This window comes from Lissotriton vulgaris, unplaced genomic scaffold (assembly GCF_964263255.1).
Source record: "Lissotriton vulgaris unplaced genomic scaffold, aLisVul1.2 SCAFFOLD_3230, whole genome shotgun sequence".
NCBI classification, from domain to species: Eukaryota; Metazoa; Chordata; class Amphibia; order Caudata; family Salamandridae; genus Lissotriton; species Lissotriton vulgaris.
The window spans coordinates 153,267-173,324 of NW_028244042.1; the positions used below are offsets into that span (position 1 = coordinate 153,267).

At 43.8% G+C, this 20,058-nt stretch overlaps 1 protein-coding gene across 1 annotated transcript in view; it reads right to left on the minus strand.

The window, feature by feature from the left end:
• The window catches only part of LOC147668174 (regulating synaptic membrane exocytosis protein 3-like), a 129,526-nt gene that overhangs the window by 42,641 nt on the left and 66,827 nt on the right, over nucleotides 1–20,058 (minus strand). The gene's annotated exons all lie outside the window — the stretch shown is intronic.

Sequence of the window (20,058 nt, forward strand, 5' to 3'; positions counted from 1 at the left end):
ATCATGGAAGCCTCACCATTAGTCGTGGTATTGGCGAATGTCCCTGTCTTATCTCAGGTGAGGTAATATGAATTTTATGGTCAGTTATGTCCCCTATCGTAGACCCCACCGGCTCCATGTACGTGCTTTAAGTACATGTATGTTCCCTCCACTTTCAGCTATGAAAACGCAAATACATTTGCGTCCAACGTTAACATGTCCTCTTCCAGATCCACCATCAATGGGTCAGATATTCCGTTCCTAAGTGTGCCTTGCCAACGTCTTTATATGGTACACTTTTCATGTATTACTCGCTCTGGCGAGTTAGGCCCTGATTTCTGCCATCAAGCCTTTTCCTGCCTTCTGTATCTGAAAGCCGCAGCTTGCTGCTTCCTGACCCTTGACTTACTCCCTGTGCGGCGAGCGGTGCTTGGCTCAGCCTGCCCTGCCTGCCAAGACTGTATTCAACCTTCAAGTTATCTGCTCCGCTTCTCGAAAATAAATTCCTGTCTAGTAGTTTACGAAAACATCCTTCCCAGCTGCAGAGCAAAGGGCCCGGCCTCACTGTCTCCATGCAAGTAATTCATAGCTCCCGTTACCATGGTAGGCCCATGGCCCCTCACATCTCATGTAGACACGTAGTCGCATATGCACGCACTAGCAGTCAGTATAGAATAGCCTCTGCCCGAGAGACCTTTCCTTCTAGATAATACAGTTCCTTAAACACAAGATATAGATATGATTTGGGTTTAGGTTGTTCTGACACGCCAGACTTCTGTCTCCTCATGTAGGGCTAAATGTCAAGTCCCCTTCACCCTCCAGTTCCACGTCATTCACACGTCATACTGCTGCGCGCGCATCTCTGCCAGATATTTCTGCTGACTCTGTAGGATTCTACTAAGGATCCACCCACATGTGACACCTCTATGTGACGTTTCTAGCACACACCTCCGTGTACGCCCTCATGCACGCCTTCTGCCACGTACATATGTCCTTATCTTTTTCTCTCAGCTGTTACGCCTTCTGAACCCATCACCACTGTAATGCATTGACTATATATATGATGTACTTGTAATAAAGCATTGTAATTCCCTTCCTGAACCTTCGTGGTGATGGAATATGAATGAACCTGGTTCGAACCAATTCCTTTTTAAGGAATAAAACCCCTTTCAAACTCAGATGCCACGGACTCTGCCTTTCATTTTGACTGAGTTATTTTATTTGAACTTTACCGCATAAATTCCGCATAGGTAATTAAAATTTACCACATAATTGGCGCCCGAACAGGGACCCCTCTCCCACCCCACGCGCCAGAGGTGCGTTGCAGGCCTGGTCCCCTGCCACAGCGCTGACGGACAACTACGCGTACCCGCAGGATTTCCTGTATCTCCCTCAGGCCAACGGAGGTGACTGAGGCTGCGATCGACACCCAGACGAGGCGGTGAGGAGTGCGGAGGATCCCGACCAGAGCCTAGCTGAGAGAGCAGAGTCCGAGGTATTTGGAGGCCCACCAGTTTCCGAAGTTCCGAAGTACCTACGTCACGAGTCCAGTCCAGTCGAGTCCAGGGTCCAGTCCAGTATCGAGTTTCCGAGGCCTTCCGTTCCGTGCTTCCCGGTGAGTACCGTTGCTGGGGACGCATCTAGACGAGCGCATTAATTTGTGCCCGGTCAAGACGGGGTTGGGTACACAGCCACGGTCTGCACTGTTTTAGCGGTGTATCTGTACTGTTTAGCAGTATATCAAGTATGAAGGTAGCTAGTTTTATTCTGGTTATTGTGGTTCGTTTTAGAAATGTTCAAATGTGTTTTAATGTCGTGGTATGAGTGATTGTTCGATCTGCATTACTGTGTGTATTGTATTTATTGTGTCGAAATCCAAGTAAGTATCAAGTACCAAGTAGTACGACTGAAACATGCCGCTATTCTCTAAATTGAGACAGATAGGAACTAGAAAAGGGATACTAGAGGAAGCTGTTCCCATTCCACCCAGGGACACTCCAGGGTACTTTATGTACCATAAACATGGCTTAGATGCTGTATTATATCTCGATTTATGGGTGGATTACACTAAAGATCTAGCAGAGAATCAGAGATGGCCCGCTGCAGGGACATGGGATGCCGATTGCATCATGAGAGTAGAAGAGGCATTATGGAAAAAGAAAGCCAGACAGTCACAGAAAGATGCCATTGAACTATGGCGTAAAGAATCGCATGGACGCACAGAAAAAGCACTCAGAAAAGCAGAGAAAAGTAGAGAGGATTCAGACAAAGCCCGAGAAAATCTTTTAGTTAAAGAGGGGATACGAGTCAAAACAGAACAAGTAGACAGACAACGAAACGCTCTTATGAATGGTATGTATCCTCTCCTGGCCGAGGGTTTACCTAAGGCCACTCCGGAAATACCAAAGAATCTGCCCCCTCCATTGCTCCCGACTAAAGTACGTCACAAAGCCACAAAGGACATTTTCCTATCTTCCTATTTAGATGATGTAGCCCCCGAATATGTTAATATTCCGCCGCCACGCACACCACCTGCTGACGGCACTCCACCCCGAGATAATGTACCGCCACTTCCGCAACATCAAATTCCCGCACCTATTCTCCCTACTATGCACCCAACAAATCCTTTTGGACCTGACACTTCAGGAGGTGCGACAGGAGTTTTTCAAACACCGCCACAAGCACACCGATTGACTTATAGGGATCTAGCACAGCAACGTACACCTCAAACAGCGAGTTACGACATACTTAAAGAGCCTCTTACAGATTGTAGATATGATCCAGTACCCGGTAAAGACGACAGAATGATGCTATCATCAGTACGTCTACGACGAGTTGCAAACTTTTTAATGATATTACCAGGAATGATTGATCATCTAGACAGAATATATCATTTTGTTCAAACAGGGGAAGGTCCTGAAAGTATCGGCGAGGCCATGGCATACCAGAAAGTTGACACTCAAGGCATGATATTACGTTTTTTCATAAACTGCTTGATAAGAAACCAAGACAGGCCTGGTGTAGACCAGGAAGAAATGAAAGCACTTAACAAATGGGGTCAGAATATAGCAGACGGGAAACACGATAAACAGACTAGTATAGAAAATATGTATCGAAGGATCCGAAAAGCAGTAGTACAAATACATGAAAGAAGACAGCCTGAAAGAGAAGTAGATACAGACAAGAATGAATCCTCGGAGGAGGAGGAACAACCAGAAGCGACAACAGGAACATTGCAGTTGCCAGCTAGAGAAACGATAGCATATGTAGGTAAGGGAAGACCTTTCAATAATTCAATGCGTCCGATACGTCCAGAAAGTAAGAGACTTTTTCAAGCTGCCATGTCAAACCCGAAGACGCCTGAACATTTATTTCAGGCTACCGATAAAATACTTCAAGAACGAATGGGGTACCATGTACTCAATTCTATGGATGAACAAGAATTAGCCAGGTCAGCAGTACAATGGGCTGACAGTTCTGATAAATATAATGATGACGCATTAGCACAAACATTTTTGAATCTCTCTCCAGACGAACAGAAATTAGCTGGAATATACATGATTCAGCATCTCCTCATATTGCATAAAAGCCAACATTCTGATCCAGGTCCCCTACCTGATATTTTAATAGAGCTACTCATGAATAGATGGAGAGGTCTAGGTACCGACTTAATTAAAATAATTCTAGAACATCGGCACAGATATAGTGCCTTCTTGTGTTCACAGTTTGATCCAGCTCCACCTCCAGAAAGAAAAATGTATTACATAGACAGACAGAATCCCTTGCGAGAAGTACATCCAGTCAAGAATGATGATAATACCTTTAGACGTGTGTTTGTGTACACACCCATAACAAAAATGGAACTGTTAGAAATGAAGAAACTAGTGCCCAGCCATGACAAAGATCCAGCAGGTTTTCACCGCGAAATAAAAGACATGTTACTCATGGGTGATTACACCTATCCCGACATCATGAAAATATTGAAAGTATTATTGCCTGCTGGTATTTACGAGAAACTCAAGGAAAAAGAATGGGAGGTGGGAGAGGCAAAGATAGATTGGGCTGCATTAGAGAACGAAGAAAATACTAGAACCCCAGGCCTAGGGCTCGGGGACAAAACTAAGGCATTACCAGGATTGTTAGTACAAGTATTGCCACGTTTGTTAGCAACGAAAAAAGAGGACTGGGATGCAATCTCAGCCTGCAAACAGAAACCCGATGAAGACACTAGTGATTTTTATTCCCGATTTGAGAAATGTTTTGTTATTAATAGTGGCCTGAAACCAAGTAGCGAATCATATCCACATCTTTTTGTATCTAAATTGGTCGAAAATTCTATACCCCAAGTCAAGAATCGTGTTCTGAAGGTCGAGAGCACATGGCAAGCTAACACGCCTTCACAAATGTTACAAATGTTACAGTATCACCAGAACAGAATTAGAGAAGAACATGATCACGAACAAAGACGTATGAAAGACACAAAGATGAAAATGTTAGTTGCTCAGTCAGTTCCAGCTGACGGTCAGAAAAAGGGTATGACACAGTCCAATATTTCAACGGCTCCTGTTAAAGGAACATGTAACTATTGTAAACAGCCAGGTCACTATATAAACGATTGTGCAGTATTGAAACACAATATAGCTACAGGTAAAACTAAAGAAAGACCGCGTCCTCCTAGACAGGACCAGGTCCAACAACAAGTACCACAGAATATCCAGCCTATGCAAGCTTCGCATCAGACAGTACAGACAGTAGCGGTACCACAACCACAGCCTATTGCCGCAACACAACATGCAACACAGCAGATGTATCAGTATGCTCAAACAGATTATCCCGATTATCAGCGATACACATGAAACAGCCTAGAGAGGGAAGTTGGCTTGCCTCTTATTGAGGTTCCTGTAGATCAAGAAGGTCCTTATGTACATAGTCAAGTATTAGGGAAAGACAGAAAGTTTCTGATTGATACAGGGGCAAGCAGGACAACTATAAGTCACGACGAGGTTCCAGGGGCACCCCTCTCAGGCTCACAGAATGTTTCCCTTGGATTTTCGGGAAAGCCTATTATTAATGAAGTATCGCAACCACTTCCCCTTGCAGTTGGTCCATTGACACGTACTACAGATCTATTACTAACAAAATCATGTCCAGAAAACTTGTTAGGTATAAAGACACTGAAAGCTCTAGGAGCTGTTATTTGCTGTTCTCCGGAAGGAGTAAGACTGTTTCTACGCGACTTTAAAGGTCACTATGTGGTGAGAGATATTGATCCCAGGTTACAGAACGTTCCTGCGCATTTATGGGCACAAGGCCCCACTGATGTAGGTTGCATGCACATTACACCATATCGAGTCACACTCAGACCAGGAGTAGTCTTACCACGAATCCGACAATACAAGTTACCCCCAGATGCTGTAGCGGCTTTACTGAAAATCATTGACGAGCTCATCGCACAAGGAGTGGTTGTAGAAACCGACTCGAATTTATGTAACTCCCCTATTATTCCAATTCTTAAACGTACTGATCCAAATGCACCACCAGTTTATCGATTAGTTATCGATTTGCGCGAATTAAATAAATGCATTATACCACAATACCCCGTGGTCCCTGATATCTCATCTCTATTGACTGCCATTGATTCCGAAGCCACGTTCTTTACTGTGATTGACCTGAAGAACGCTTTCTTTAGTGTCCCCATTGACCCGGAAAGCCAATTTCTCTTCGGATTCTGTTTAAATGGACGAAGCTTCAAATTTGCACGCGCACCTCAAGGATTCACAGAAAGCCCCAGCATCTATAGTCAAGCACTGAAAAGACAACTAGACAGTATACACATGCCTGATAACACTGCCCTGTTACAGTATGTCGATGATCTACTGATCACAGCCCGTAGCGAACCTGAATGTGAGCAAGCGTCACTGACGGTTTTGCATTTCCTGGCTGACAAGGGACACAAGGTGTCCCCTTCGAAGCTGCAATTCTGTGTTCAGCAAGTTGTTTACCTTGGGCACTTGCTGACCAAATGGGGGAGACAGCTAACACCTGACCGCATTCAGTTAATTGTACATATGTCACAGCCCAAGACACAAAAGGAGGTACGAGCCTTTATAGGCCTCACTTCTTACTGCAGACAATGGATTCCTCAGTATGCATTTCTAGCCAAACCACTCATACAGTTGACAACCCAGGAGGCAGCGACATCGACTGTCCTCCCTTGGACTCAGGAACACACACAAGCTTTTGATGACTTGAAGAAAGCCTTATGTCAAGCACCAGTTTTGGCGACACCATGTTACAGCAAACCCTTTACACTTTTTGTCACAGAACGTGAAGGTACTGCATTGTCAGTACTCACGCAGGATCAAGCAGGTTCACACAAACCGTGTGCCTATTTTTCTAGTACATTGGATCCGGTAGCCCAGGCTTTGCCTGCGTGCTTGAAATCAGTAGCAGCAACAGCTCTAGCAATCAGACAAAGTGATTCCATAGTGTTAGGACATCAATTGACAGTACAAGTTCCACACTCCGTGGAAGTTCTTTTAAACCGAACACAGACTCAACACTTGACTATAGCACGACTGACGGGTTATGAATTGACATTGTTTCAGCCACACATAGAAATTAGACGTTGCAACACATTGAACCCTGCTACACTTTTGCCATTAAATGAGACAGACCCATTGGCACATGATTGTATTGAAGTCATTACCATTACGACGAAACCCAGACAAGACTTAACAGACACTCCATTACCAGACCCAGACCTGACACTTTATGTGGATGGTTCATGTATGAGAACAAGTACAGGAGAGCTAGTGGCCGCTTATGCAGTCACGACAGAAACTGAAGTCATAGAAACAAATTGTATAGACACCCTTTCAGCTCAAGCAGCAGAGCTCATTGCTCTGACCCAAGCCTGTATTCAAGCAAAGAACAAGAGAGTTAACATATACACAGATTCACGTTATGCATTCGGAGTTGTACATGACTTCGGTGTACTATGGCGAGAGAGAGGTTTCTTGACCTCTCACGGAGCCAAAATTCAGCACGGTTCCCTCATTCAAACTCTGTTAGATGCAATACATCTGCCTACAGCAATATCTATTATGAAGTGCAAGGCACATACGAAAGTTACAGATATTATTTCCAAGGGTAACGACCTGGCAGACCGAACAGCCAAACATACAGCTCAGATTCACGCACCTGCTCTGACAAAGACAATAGTTCAGACACCGACACATTGCATGACAGTTAAGGATCCCGCCCTAGATGTAATTGATATACAGACACATGCTACACCAGACGAAATCAAGAAATGGACTGGACTAGGAGGGATCCAGACAGATCAAGGATGGATGACGAAGGGAAAATCTACATGGTTTCTCCCCGACTCTATGGTCCAAGTAATCATTAACACCGTACATAGTCCTGCACATTTAGGAGAAAAAGCCATGTTAGACAGTATTCAAAACCTTTGGTTCAATAAACATTTACGAGCAGCAGCCAAACAGAAAGTGCGTACTTGCATGATTTGTTGTCAGTTCAACCCAGGTAAAAGCATTCCCGTAGAGCAAGGTGGATTCCATCCTCCCGATCACCCTTTTGAAGTCCTCCAGATGGATTATATCCAGATGGAACGTTGTCGAGGATTCAAATATGTCCTCGTAGTTGTATGTGCACTTTCCCGTTGGACAGAAGCATATCCAGTCCCAGATTACACTGCTCCGACCACTGCCAAGCAGCTGGTTCGTGAATTCTTCCCCAGATATGGTTTGCCCCGCATCGTATACTCTGATAACGGTCAGCCATTCTCGTCCGAGTTAATGAAACAGGTATCTCTCCTGCTCGGCTACCAGTGGAAGTTCCACTGTGTCCGACATCCCGAAGCAGCAGGTCTCGTAGAGAGACATAATCAGACTCTGAAAATTCGCCTTGCCAAAATCTGTAGAGAGAAAGGAGTCGACTGGATAGTAGCTTTGCCAGTTGCACTCTTTTACTTAAGAATGGTCGCACACTCCAGAACAGGGCTATCCCCGTATGAGGTGGTCTTTGGTAGGCCACCGAATATGTGGGGGACGCCTCTGCCTCGTAAGATTACCGATGTCGATTGTAATATGCTGACAGATTACCTTGCCTCCTTGATGTCTGCACTCCAATCATGTCGTTCACAGGTTGCTGCAGCCTTTCCCGACAACACCGAGGTGAAGCCCCATGAAGTGGTTCCAGGTGACCTCGTCTTCATTAGGAACTTCGACAGGAGAAGTCCGCTGGAGCCCCGCTGGCAAGCCCCAAGACTAGTGCTTCTTACAACAAGGACAGCGATCAAGGTCGAGGGCCGCAAGGGATGGCTCCACTCGAGCCACATCAAGAAATTTCATGGACTGCTTCCAGTTACAGACTCTCAGCCCTCCCCCTCTAAGGACTGCCCAGATTTCAGTGACTCTAAACTTCCCCTGATAGAGAAAACTCCGTCCGAGGAGTATAAATCCAAACTAAGGTCTAGCAAGTCAGACAGTTTAATTGTTTAAGTCCTCCCCTAGGTGAATCGGTTAAACCTGATTCTGACATGTACCCGTTAGACCCCAACAGAGAGAGAGATAGACAGAAACAGCTCAAGAAACATGAATATTGTAAATCTCTCCGCAGTCACTGTATAGTGACACTATTGATTATGTTTCTTGTAAGTCTTCTGATTATTGCTACAAGTGTGCTTTTACATATGTACTACCCTATTTTCAAACGTGCACAGTCTTCTTCAAATGGCACTGTCGAGCACTCTTTCAGTGAACTGCCCCCGCACGAATTATCCTACCGACTTGCGCTGCGTAACAACACATTCATTAGTATGTTACATCATTCCCATCAGACCAGCAATGCCACCAATTGTTGGATATGTGGTCGACTCCCTCCCTATCAGAAATACAAGGGAGTCCTACCCCTCTTCCCGTACCCGTTCACACACAATGGTTCCTGTGGGGCATGGTTTAGTTTAATTAATTCCTTAGATTCTGATTCTGTAGTTTACCAGGGCAACTGGGTGTGGGGAAATCTGAACACAGTTTTGCATAGAGTATGCTTCCCTGACAAGGAGGGTCTTCCTAAAAGGATAGGGACTGATCTAGAAAACGAAATATATGGATTAGGTAACTTTACACTTAACCTCATGATTCTGAATGTTGAATCCGAATCTGAACCAGTCTTACCTGCAATGTCCGTACTACCAGTTAAAGGTGAATTATGTGTCAGAAAGAATGGTTCAGTACACCTGGGTCATAGTAAATGCCTTACTGTGATCGAATTCAGTGATAAGGGCAAGTCTACATTCAAAGCTTCACGTCATTCCTACTTTGTTTGTGGTCATACCGCATATGTACGCTTACCTCTAGATTGGGATGGCACCTGTTACATTGCATTCCTTCTGCCACCTGTTTTCCTAGCCCCTCCTGATTATCATAGGGACACCCATCTAGTACACAATAGACCACAGAGAGATCTCCCGATTGTCGACTACACTGAAACGGCATGGGAGCAATACACAGACTTCAATAAAGGTTTCTTTCCCTACTTGGGTACTGTCTCCAATAGTAAACTGATACGAAAATTAACCAGAACCCTCGAAGCAGTAGTGAATGAGACTACTTCCGCCCTAGGTAACTTAACAGAGGAGCAGTCTGCTATGCGGATTGTTGTTCTTCAAAATCGTCTCGTCCTTGACATCATTCTGGCCGATAGGGGCGGAGCCTGTAGAGTCATCGGGTCGAGCTGCTGTGTTTTCATTCCAGAAAACGCGCCATCAGTATATAGAGCCATTACCCGTCTTCACAAGATTGCAAGTATGATACACCAGGATCCAGGCACCTGGACTTGGTCCGGTTGGTTCTGGACCACGTTGTCAGCCTGGGGATGGAAAGTCCTATCCTTCCTAGGTATTGCTCTTCTCATAGTATTCAGTTGCTGCCTATGTCTGCAATGTGGGCCAGCGATTTGCGGCTTGTGCGCCTCATCATGTATTCCTCATCCAAGTCCTCATTCAAAACGTAAGAAGAAAGAAGAGCAAATGATGTTACATGAACAGATTGATAGATTAATGAGGATTGATATATCATGAAGGGTCCGTAGGGGACAAGGAGGGAATGAGGTAATATGAATTTTATGGTCAGTTATGTCCCCTATCGTAGACCCCACCGGCTCCATGTACGTGCTTTAAGTACATGTATGTTCCCTCCACTTTCAGCTATGAAAACGCAAATACATTTGCGTCCAACGTTAACATGTCCTCTTCCAGATCCACCATCAATGGGTCAGATATTCCGTTCCTAAGTGTGCCTTGCCAACGTCTTTATATGGTACACTTTTCATGTATTACTCGCTCTGGCGAGTTAGGCCCTGATTTCTGCCATCAAGCCTTTTCCTGCCTTCTGTATCTGAAAGCCGCAGCTTGCTGCTTCCTGACCCTTGACTTACTCCCTGTGCGGCGAGCGGTGCTTGGCTCAGCCTGCCCTGCCTGCCAAGACTGTATTCAACCTTCAAGTTATCTGCTCCGCTTCTCGAAAATAAATTCCTGTCTAGTAGTTTACGAAAACATCCTTCCCAGCTACAGAGCAAAGGGCCCGGCCTCACTGTCTCCATGCAAGTAATTCATAGCTCCCGTTACCATGGTAGGCCCATGGCCCCTCACATCTCATGTAGACACGTAGTCGCATATGCACGCACTAGCAGTCAGTATAGAATAGCCTCTGCCAGAGAGACCTTTCCTTCTAGATAATACAGTTCCTTAAACACAAGATATAGATATGATTTGGGTTTAGGTTGTTCTGACACGCCAGACTTCTGTCTCCTCATGTAGGGCTAAATGTCAAGTCCCCTTCACCCTCCAGTTCCATGTCATTCACACGTCATACTGCTGCGCGCGCATCTCTGCCAGGTATTTCTGCTGACTGTAGGATTCTACTAAGGATCCACCCACATGTGACACCTCTATGTGACGTTTCTAGCACACACCTCCGTGTACGCCCTCATGCACGCCTTCTGCTACGTACATATGTCCTTATCTTTTTCTCTCAGCTGTTACGCCTTCTGAACCCATCACCACTGTAATGCATTGACTATATATATGATGTACTTGTAATAAAGCATTGTAATTCCCTTCCTGAACCTTCGTGGTGATGGAATATGAATGAACCTGGTTCGAACCAATTCCTTTTTAAGGAATAAAACCCCTTTCAAACTCAGATGCCACGGACTCTACCTTTCATTTTGACTGAGTTATTTTATTTGAACTTTACCGCATAAATTCCGCATAGGTAATTAAAATTTACCACACAGGAGCAAAAAGAATCCGCCCAAGGACTCAAAGACAAAGCTTTATATTGGCTCACCAATAATATGCGTATGACAGATCAGGGAGTTGATCAGCTAGCGGGGGAAATTGTCATGACAAGGAGGGTATCATGGATTGGGAATAAGACTAAGAAGTTTAAAGGGGACTGCGTCGTACTAAATTTTGCTAGCGCAGAAGTACTCCCTAACATTCTTGCTAATATCCTCCCACCCCAACGTAGAACTGGATCCATAATCCCCCTTACCCTGAAATTCTTTTATAATGAGACTCAGAAGGCGACCTCCTCCAACATCCCCAGGCCTAGAAGGAACGCTAGAGTTGCTCACTGGGGCGGGGAAACTAGACCCAGACTTAACAATGATTGTTTTCACCCCATGACTAGCCGCGGGTTAGGGCAATACAACTTCCCGAACAGGCCAATGGCCAGAACACCAGGGCTACTTTGGCCCAATATAAATAGGTGGGGTCCAAATACTCCGGGCTATGATAATAGAGGCCAGGGTAATGGGTTCATGACCAGGCAGGGGAACGAACACTTCTTGACGCGACCTAATACTCCCCAGCCTATGTGGAATCCAGCAGCAAACGGATGGGGTCAGGTGTCTACTCCCTTTGACTGGGGATTGGGAATGGGAAACAGATACGGAGTTTTGTCTGGCCTAAATGACTGCGACTGACATATAGAGGCTACAAACCAGGGGAAAGAGGCCATAGTCCAACAATTGGATCAGATCAGTCCACGCATCAATGGCCTAGACCCCAATGAACCCAACCCCCAGTCAGTGCACGAAGACCGAATTACATTTGGGAACGATCATCCCATATCCACGTCATATTTGCCTGACCATAGCCCGATTCAGGGTCGGGGTAGTGCTAACCTACATAGTCTACTGGATGCAGGATTTAATGAAGTAACTCAAAAACTGCGAGAGCCCGAAGTGGCATTGGTGCGGCGCCTAGTAACTAAGACATCTATAGACTCCTGTAGATTAATAAGCTGGAACATAGCAGGGCTAAACGGTAAGCGTCAGGATAAATCCTGGTCAAGCTTTGTTCTAGGCCACCACATTATTGCCCTTCAGGAAACTTGGGACACTTCTGACAATCTGTGGTGGGATGGGTTTATTAGTTTTACCAAAGCAGCCGTCCACAGTCGCATGGGGAGGGCCAAGGGAGGCCTTTTATTCCTGTTCTCTCTAGATTTAAAGGGTAGTTGCAGGCAGATTAGCACCGACTCCCCTAATATCCTGATGGTCGAAAGAGTGATTAAAATTACTAGTAGGACTATTTTTATAAATTTCTATAATTCAGGGAATAGTGATCACAGAGGCCGTAACATCACTGACTTAGATAGTATTTTAAATTCGGTCAGTCAGAATAATACGCTTGATACAGATTATATTTTATTAGGTGATTTTAATATTCATCCGTGCAATCTAAACAGCAGGAGAAGTAGCCCTGAAGGGGATGATGGACCTGAGGGACCTCATTTTGAACATACCACTGAGGGAGAGGAGCTGGAAGATTTTCTCGCCAACTTTGACCTCTATGAACCAGATGGTGGCATTAGACTGCCAACCTTCACTGGTATCCCTCACGGTACAATTATTGATTACATATTCGTATCCCTAGGCACCCTTAACCGGGTTAACGTCTATCACACTACACAATCACATTTCAGCGACCACAATCCAGTAGAATTAGAAGTGGCGTGGGGAGGCAACATGGGACCATCCCCACTGAAAGTAACCGCCCACCCCCTGAGGACTACTGACCAAGGTAGACGCATGAAATGGGCAAAGGTGGTTCCGGAAAAATTTTATGCTGAAAACTTCTCAAAGATTAAGGGGCAGGTCGAGGTTTGTAATAACCCTTGTGCACAGGGTCAAGAAATTGTAGAGGCGTTTGAGGTAATATGTAGGCAGGTGTCACAGGACCTTTTAGTAAAGACTAAAAAAGGAATCCCAGGCAATAAGCGCTGGTTCGATTCAGCATGCTAAAAAGCACATAGATCACTACTGGCAGCTCTAAAAAATACCCCCAGGGTAAAAGATGAGATTACCAGACTCAGGAAAATTTATAAATTAGCAATAAAAAAACGAAAGGATACCATTAAACAAGAAGCATGGGAGGGCCTCCTTTCGGCGGCAGTCCTGAAGGATAGTAAAAAATTCTGGGAGATCATTAAACAGCCCTTTTTCTCAGATGACAATAATGATATCACGGACTGCGTTATTCCTGATGAAAAGTGGTTATCTCACTTTAAAAATGTCTATGGGGACACTGCTGATGTAACTAAGGACGTCCTGTTGACAAGACCAGCCACCCGCCCCATCATCTTTAATCGAGATGAGGTGGTGAAAGCCATTATGTCCACTACAAAGCACAAGGCACCTGGCCCTGATGGCGTGCCTGCCGACTTTTTTTATGTACTCCCCAAAATTGTGGGCTGAAGTCTTGGCAAACGTGTTCAATGCAGTTAATGGTAACCCTGTACCTGCATCATGGAACACCTCCACCATAGTTCCCATCTTTAAAAAAGGTCAGCGGGATGATCCAGGCTTTTATAGGCCTATATCCCTCCTGGATTCATCAGTAAAAATTTTAGGTAGAGTTCTTTTATCCAGGCTGAGGGAGAATGTTGAGGGCTGTGGTGGATTGTCCGAAATCCAATATGGATTCAGGGAAAGAAAGGGGACTATTGAACAGTGCATCAACTTACATCTGCTCATCTCTAAATACACTATAGCCAAGGAGGGGTCTTTGTATCTTGCATTCATGGACCTCTCCTCGGCATTTGACCTGGTCAATAAGACTAAGTTGTGGTCTATTCTCCTGGAGATAGGTATTGATGAGGCATTGGTCACCTTTATGGCCTCCCTGCACCAAGAACTCTTCTCGAGTGTACGTGTGACGAACGAGGGCAGGTGCACTGCTCTCTTTAGATCATTAAGGGGTGTGCGGCAGGGCTGCATTTTAGCCCCCCTACTCTTTACCATCTACATCAATGGCCTGGGCGCACACCTAGGGGGGCAGGAAGCCGACGTCCCGCGTGTAGGAGCAATAAAGATCCCGGCGCTCCTATACGCGGATGACGCCGTGCTGATCGCCCGCACGGGAGTTGGCCTCCAGCGCCTATTGAATGCCTTTGGTTCGTTTATGGAGCAACTAGATCTTAAAATAAACGTAGCCAAGTCACATACAATGGTGGTGGGTCTAGAGTGTCGCAGGAAGAGAAACAAAACATTCACTTGCAGGGGGGACCTGGTCTCTAGGGTATCCACATTTCCTTATCTAGGCATACTGTTTGACCAGAAAGGGTCCTGGGGTCCACAGGTTAGAGCTAAGAGGTTGGCCGTTATTCGATCATCTTCAGCACTCCTGAGTTTTGCTGGTAGGCTAGGGGCCAGGCCTATGGAAGCCATATTAAAAATTTACAATAGCAAATCTGTGGCCATTGCATTATATGGCTCCGCATTGTGGGGATATGTAAATGTGGAACCAATTCAGAGAGCGGAGAATGGATTTATCAGAACCCTACTCTCTGTACCCCAGTCGACCCCAACGTATTCTATACATAAAGAAGTTGGCCTACAGTTTCTTTCAGATAAGTTGAGTAAGGCCCCTTTGATTCTTTGGTTAAAAATATGGATGAATGAAGAACTCCCATTAAACCATAAGATCATGACCGATGTCCTGTCCCTTGATAAATCCAACAAGATTCCTTGGCTGGCCTATTTGGCCAGGGCTTTTTTAGACTTAGGCCGCCCGGAGCTTTTTACCTCACCGGAGACTATTAGGATCCAAGATCTCGACTTTGTCAAAAAGTCTTTCATGGGAAGGAAGGAAATATGCCGTGAAGAACGTGAACTAGCAAAACCGGCAGTGAGGGATCATTGCCTGTTGGTCAGTTCGCCATCACTTGCACCATATCTTGGTTTCGTCACAATCCCCTTCCACAGGTTTCTTTTAACCAAATTTAGATTTAATTTGCTGCATTTTTACTTAGGCTCTTTTAATAATTGGCAGAAGCCAGAACTAGCCCCGCCCTGTAGCTGTGACCAGTTCTCAGTGCAAGATACAATGCATTTTGTTATGTTTTGTGGGTTGTACTTAGAGCCAAGGAAAAAATTCTTGTTGCCAATTCTTAAAGAAGCCGGCTTCACCCAGGTGAGACCGGCTCTGCTCTTCTTACAATTACTACCTAATCCCCACATTACTTTTTGCGTTGCTAAATTTCTGGTAGCCGCCTCAAGGGCGAAAGCTGTCTGTCAAGATTAGTTATTTATGTCAAACAACTTTTTTAACTGTTTGTCACAATCTTAAAAATTGTTGTTAAAATCCTATATCATGTGTATTACGGAAAATATCATATGAAATGTATGTTATCCTTCTTCTCTTTGTATGGTTTTTAAATAAGCCGAATAAAGATATTTTGACTAACAATCGATGTATTGTAAGCTCTATCAGCCGACCCACGGACAAACAGGCCACCATATCTAGAGAACCCTGCCTCTTTGCCCAGATTGCTCCTGCCAGCACAGGGGCCGTACTTCTGGCAGAAATATCATGATTGTCAGCTTTCATGTTTTTCATTTCCTGAAATAAATTCCAAAAGTTGGATATTTCTAAAAAAAAAAACGATGCTTGTGGCACACAGTGTGACTTCTACCTTTGCAAAGCAGACTTTTTTATTCATTTGTTTTTATAATTTAATTTGATACAAGGGAGATGTGAAGGCAGGCCTTCTGGTGCTCTAAAATTCTCCACCAGATGGACCACCCACTAAAGCATACAGATTTTGGAGCTAGCTGACAAAACAAAGCGATTGCTCACTGTTAATATATAGGTTGCAGAACTGTAGGATTGAAAAAAGGAGCATCCGTTGATTTCTGACTGATTTTCTCTTCCTTCCACCAATTCCTAACTGATTACCTAAAATATTGTTAAGGTTTATTTGTCACCAGCTTCTGCCTGCACATATTCACCTAATGAAGGCTCCATGTTTAAACTTTCAGATACTTCTGATTTCTTGTAAAGTTTAAAGAATAGATTTCCTGCAGTCCCCCTTTAAGCCCCTGTGTAGGTCTTTGAACTTACATTTCCCTACTTTGAAGGTTCTTCTATTTGAGCCACAGCATTCTTGTCCAATTATTTTTTATGGTGCTTTGGCTTTGAATTACATTTATAACTAACAAAAAAGAGAAAAACAGTTTTATATATAGAAAAGGGAATACTCCTAGTCCCCTTGAGATATTCGTATCAAACAAAATAAGGAGTCTACACTGAAGACATAAGATATCCACATGGTATAGAGAAGGACACGCAAAAGGAAGAAAAAGGAGAAAAGTTTTCCTTTTCTAAGAAGACCCCTCACTCACCAACCTAATTGTTTACATGCTTCATCATTGGGTTCCCACCCGAAAAGTCGAATGCTATCTGGGTGTACTTCAACACCTGATTACAGTGGAGCTGGTTAGTCACAACCCTGATGTAGGTCAGTGAAAAAGAGCGAATTTAAAAATTGTCTTTATTTAACTCTCTAAAAACTTTAATATGGAGCAACAAGACAATATTAAAAGCAATGTGAGATAACTAACTCAGCTAGATTGACCTATGGTATCTTTGTGGTGTTAAAAGGTGATTGTGGTCTACATGTTTCAACCTATTGGTGATATTACCAGGTTTTTTACAGGACCTAACTCTGTGACCTGAGTGGTATACACGCGTTAAGGTCAAGGCACACGTAATTGATTTTAACTATGTGTGATTGTTTATTTCTCTTTCAGATTATTCCCATTCACAGACTGATGAGAGGTCGCCATACTGTGAGTAAATGGTGTAGTATTTGATTGACCTAGGGCTGGGTACACCTTAGCGCATGTATACCACTCGGGTCACAGAGTTAGGTCCTGAAGAAAACCTGGTAATATCACCAATAGGTTGAAACATGTAGACCATGATCACTTTTTATCACCACAAAGATACCATAGGTCAATCTAGCCAAGTTAGGTATCTCACATTGCTTTTAATATAGTCTTGTTGCTCCATATTAAAACATTTTAGGGAGTTAAATTAAGACTATTTTTGCGACTAACCTGCTCCACTGTAATCAGGTGTTGAAGCACACCCGGATAGCAATCGGCTATTCGGCTGGGACCCCAATGATGAAGCATGTCACCAACTAGGTTGGTGAGTGAGGGGTCTTCTTAGAAAAGGAAAACGTTTCTACTTTTTCCTTTTGCATGTCCTCCTCTATACCACGTGGACATCTAATGTTTTCAGGGTAGACTCCTTCTTTTGTTTGATTTGAATTCCATTTGCCAGGAGTGTCAGTGAGAGGCAGATACCCTCAGCCTCTCCTCTTTTCCAAATTCTCAAGGAAAAGGGGCATTTAGAATCACACCTTCCTTTCTTTCAAAGGTGAATTCAGAACTCTATATCAGTCAGGTACTATTATTGCCATCCTATCCTCATATTTCACTCTCCTGAAGATGAGTGACTGCATAGTATCTTAATCGGGCTGTCCACCCCTGCATTTACAAATCACAGTCCTTTGGGGTTGATGGCTACATTTAAATGAACTTTTTGGGAAGGGAGCTGGGCAGGAGAGTCTGTAAAAAAAGCAGTTTTAAGACTGATATGTCTGTCTGTCAAACTTTGTAAAGTTAGTAAACACATCTCCACCAGAAGGCTTTCATGGCCACTCTGGTCTGGCAAGATGTATGGCACAAACATTGGTCTTGCTAGGGTTGTCCAATTTGGAGGATCTGTGAATCAGCTACGTGGTCCTCTAAGCATTCTTTCGGCAAACGTTATTGTATGTACATGTATGAAAGGTAAAATGCTCTTTTGGGTAGGGAAGTGCTTCAGTCTCTTGTGGCCCAGCATTAGTATGCCAACCCACTTCGAGAAAGAATGTCTTTGGAGTAGTTCACGTTAGAAATCTACAGGAAAAGCATCCGTTAGAAAAAACAGTTACACCTTGTGGTGATATTCTTTCAAATGGATTATTCAGAGATTCCTTACTGGCCTCCCAGCTCCCCCTTTAAAGTTGGCAAGGTTGTTAAGTATGTGCTTCTGATTGTAGGTTTTATCTCAGTCCTCTGCTTCTTAGCCTCTAAGGGGGATTGTATGAGACAACCATGCTTTCCTTTCCGTCACGTTCCTTAACAATGCAGGCGTAACTACGAATGTGTCTTAACCACGCATTTGATTTACAACACAAGTCATTAAAAAGACTTGCCTTAGGGGTGCTGGACTTTGGAATATTATAATTTACTGTTCCAACTCCATTCCCCGCAACACTAGGGAAAGTGTTGGACTTTAAAGTACAACGCTGCTTTACCTAAAGCATGTTGTAGTAACAGCTTGCATTGTAAATGGAATGTGTGGTTCTGATGCATTTACTGTTCTGCCCACGTTGCAAAGGCAATGCGCTGTTCGGCGGTCATGGTATTTGCTGTTTCCCTTTAAGAGGACTCTAAGAGGACCTGGAGTAAACAAATTGAACTGATGTTACCAGCTCCCTAGGAGCTTTGTTCGCTGCACTGATGCAATTCCTGGTATCTTTGCAGTACTTGACATGATACCACCATATATTGACACAGAAGGGTTATTGCTGAAACAAAAGTTCAGATCCACTTTGGCGCATGATGGGAAGTTTGACATAATGAAAGTACAGGAGCTGAATAGTCCAATAAATAATGTGTTTTACCACATGTAAGTTCAATTAAAAATTTGGTCTAAAATGAAACTCTTGGTCTTGAGTCAATGAAGATAATAGTTTTGAAAAATACTGATGAATCATTGGCACATGCTGGGTGAATAAATTCAAAAGACGTGTTCTTAATATTCAATTGAAGATGTTTTTCTTAACCATTGTAGTAATATTAATTCAGGATATTTTTAGCACTTCTGTGTTTTCAGTCTCACCTGATGAATAGTAGACCTTACTGCCGAAACATTCTTTGAAGTATGTTTAACGCGAGAATTGACAAGTGAGAAATGTTTAAAATGTTTTTTTTTTAAATGTAATGATTTTCATTTTGCTATAGAAGACTAATGCCAATTTGAGGTTTAAGAAAACCTCTAGTAATGTGTTTCTTCTCTAGTTCCTGTTGCCGCACATGGACAATGCTAAGATCCGTTGCTGGCTTGGGAAGTTGGCACTACACTAGAATACAATTGGTCGAGCTGGTGAGATTGTAATTTTGACTTCTGCTGAGTGTGACTCTACAGCCTGGTTCAATAAGATATAGTTCAATTCAGGAAGCCAAGCACGTCATTGGGTTTGCTGTACAACGTGCCATCATCAATAACGAATTGCATTCTGCACCTACTTCCATTGTGTTTCTGGGTTCCTGAATCACTATCCCTATGTACATGGTCTTGTTGTTGTGCATCCTAAGGAGCTTAAGTAACCTAGGCACAGCTGTTGATGCTGTAATCCATGTGTCAAATTTAGGTCCAGATTTTCAAGATATCAACATCAGATAAAATATAAGTTACCTAAATCTAATTTTTTTTATTTTAAAAGGTTGGCATGGCAATAATTCTTGTCCTGCCTTGCATGCTCCGCTAGTATTCTGGGGTATGGACAAACATTGTATGGGTGACCTATGAATGAAGCAGTACATTGCATGGGTGACTCGGGGTAATTGCAGGTTAATTGAACCATTGTTGCGGTATCGTGTGTGATGCATTAGTGTATTAGGAATGTTTAAGGAGACTGCACA